This window comes from Arachis stenosperma, chromosome 3 (genome assembly GCF_014773155.1).
Source record: "Arachis stenosperma cultivar V10309 chromosome 3, arast.V10309.gnm1.PFL2, whole genome shotgun sequence".
Taxonomy (NCBI): domain Eukaryota; kingdom Viridiplantae; phylum Streptophyta; class Magnoliopsida; order Fabales; family Fabaceae; genus Arachis; species Arachis stenosperma.
Window position 1 is genome coordinate 64,397,812 of NC_080379.1, and position 2,254 is coordinate 64,400,065.

At 42.6% G+C, this 2,254-nt stretch overlaps 1 non-coding gene across 1 annotated transcript; it reads left to right on the forward strand.

The window, feature by feature from the left end:
- Positions 1–1,410: 1,410 nt before the first annotated feature.
- Positions 1,411–1,514, forward strand: LOC130971155 (small nucleolar RNA R71). The gene has a single exon (XR_009082391.1). It is a non-coding gene; the product is annotated as a small nucleolar RNA R71 (small nucleolar RNA).
- The last annotated feature ends 740 nt before the right edge of the window (positions 1,515–2,254 follow it).

Genomic DNA, 2,254 nt, shown 5'->3' on the forward strand with positions numbered 1-2,254 from the left:
ACATTCTCAACTACCCCTTTAGCTTGCTTCTGAGTTTTGTCAGCCAGTTGTATGATTACATCAGTGGATCTCACCTCATTAAGTTGTAGCCTCTTCATAAGAGTCAGAGGCATCACATTTATGCTAGCTCCTAGATCACAGAATCCTCTGTCAATTTTTGTTTCCCCTATGATGCAGGGGATATGAAAACTTCCTGGGTCTGTTTTCTTAGAGACTATGTCCTTCTTGATGAGGGCACTGCATTCTTTGTTCATTATTACAGTTTTTCCTCCCTTCAAAACTCTTTTCTTGCTCAGCAATTCCTTCAAATACTTGATATGTGTAGGCATCTGCTAGAGAATCTCAAGAAAGGGAATATTGATATGGAGAGACTGAAATGTCTCTAAAAACCTTGAATATGTTTTCCCTTTTTCACCTCCTCCTAACCTCTGAGGAAATGGTACTTTTGGTTGGTATGTTTCCAGCATGCCTTTATTTTGCAGTTCCTTGGCTTGCTCAGTTTCACTTTCCTGCTTAGCTTCTTCCACACCTTCCTTCAAGATGGTGATGGCCTTGCATTCTTCCCATCTCACTCCCTTTTGTTCCCCTTTAGGATTCTTTTCTGTGTCACTAGGAAACACTGCAGTTGACTTGGGGGCCTGTTGAGATAGCTCTCCTACTTGAGACTCCATCCTCTTGAGTTTTTCACCATGGTTCCTTAAGGTAGATCTCACATCATCCCTAAAGCTTTTCAACTCACTTATGTCCTGACCCATGTTTGCAAGCATTCCTTCTATCCTGTTTAATTGATCTTGAAATTATTGGTTTGGATTAGGTTGGGCAGGTTGATTATTTTGGCCATGATATGGTGGTTGGGAGTAAGTGTTTTGTGTGGCTTGGTATGATTTTTGGTTGGAGTTTTGGTATGTGGAATTGTTATGTTGGTTGGGGTTGTAAGGTTTGTGGTTTTGTGGTTGGGTTTGCTGGTTTCCCCACCCAAAGTTTGGGTGGTTTTTCCAGCCTGGGTTGTAAGTGTTGGAATGTGGATCATATGGTTGCCTTTGTTGATTTTCCACATAGTTGGCTTCTTCCCAATCACCTCTTTCAATGCTTACCTCCTCTTGATCTTGTGTGTGTATTGCAGCCACTTGATTTGTTCCTAATTTCCTGGTGAGCTCTGCTAGTTGCTTGGCAAACACCTTGTTTTGGGCTAGAATTGTATCAACATGGTTCAGCTCCATGACTCCCTTAGTGTTGTGTCTCTCTGAAGCATAGTAGTACTCATTCTCAGCCACTGTCTCAATCACTTCAATGGCTTCTTCCACAGTCTTCTTCCTGTTCAATGAACCTCCTGATGAATGGTCTACAGCCTTCCTTGATTCATAAGAAAGTCCATCATAGAAAATATGCAATTGCACCCAGTCATGGAACATGTCTGGTGGGCATTTCCTTGTCAACTCCTTGAACCTCTCCCATGCCTCGTAGAGAGTTTCACCATCTTGTTGTCTAAAAGTCTGAACCTCAGATCGAAGCCTATTGACCTTTTGTGGGGGGTAGAAACGTGCCAGAAACTTGCTTTCCACCTCATCCCAGGTGGTTAGGCTCCCCCTTGGGAATGATTCCAGCCACTTAGCTGCCTTGTCCCTAAGTGAAAATGGGAACAAGAGCAGTTTATAGGCATCTTCCTGGACTCCATTGGACTTCACAGTGTCGCAAATTCTCAGGAATTTTGTGAGATGTTGGTTTGGATCTTCATTAGCACTCCCACCAAATGAACAATGATCCTCCACCAGTGATATTAGCTGTGGTTTGAGTTCAAAATTGTTGGCCTGAATGGGTGGTTTCTGAATGCTGCTACCACAATTCCCAGAGGTTGGGTTTATGTATGAACCAAGAACCCTCCTCTCAGGAATGGCATTGTTTCCATCACCCTTCTCATGGTTGTGAACTTCTCTATCCATGTTGAGATCTAGAGCTTCCTCAAAATTGTCCTCAGATTCTCCTTCAGATTCTTCTTCTCTCAGTACTCTCTTCCCTCTTGCTTCCCTTCTAAGTTTATGAAGGGTCCTCTCTGGTTCAGTATATGGAGGAGTTGATGTCTCTCCTCTCCTACCTGTCATACAAGAACACAGCACAGGCAACAAACAAGTGAAATACTCTTGGTTAATGGAAGAGTATGGTTAGAGCAGTTGAGGAATTAATTCAAATAGTTAGTGGGTCAGTGAGTTAGTTGCTTGAATTTAAAGGCATAAAGAAAGAAAGCAAGTAACAGAGT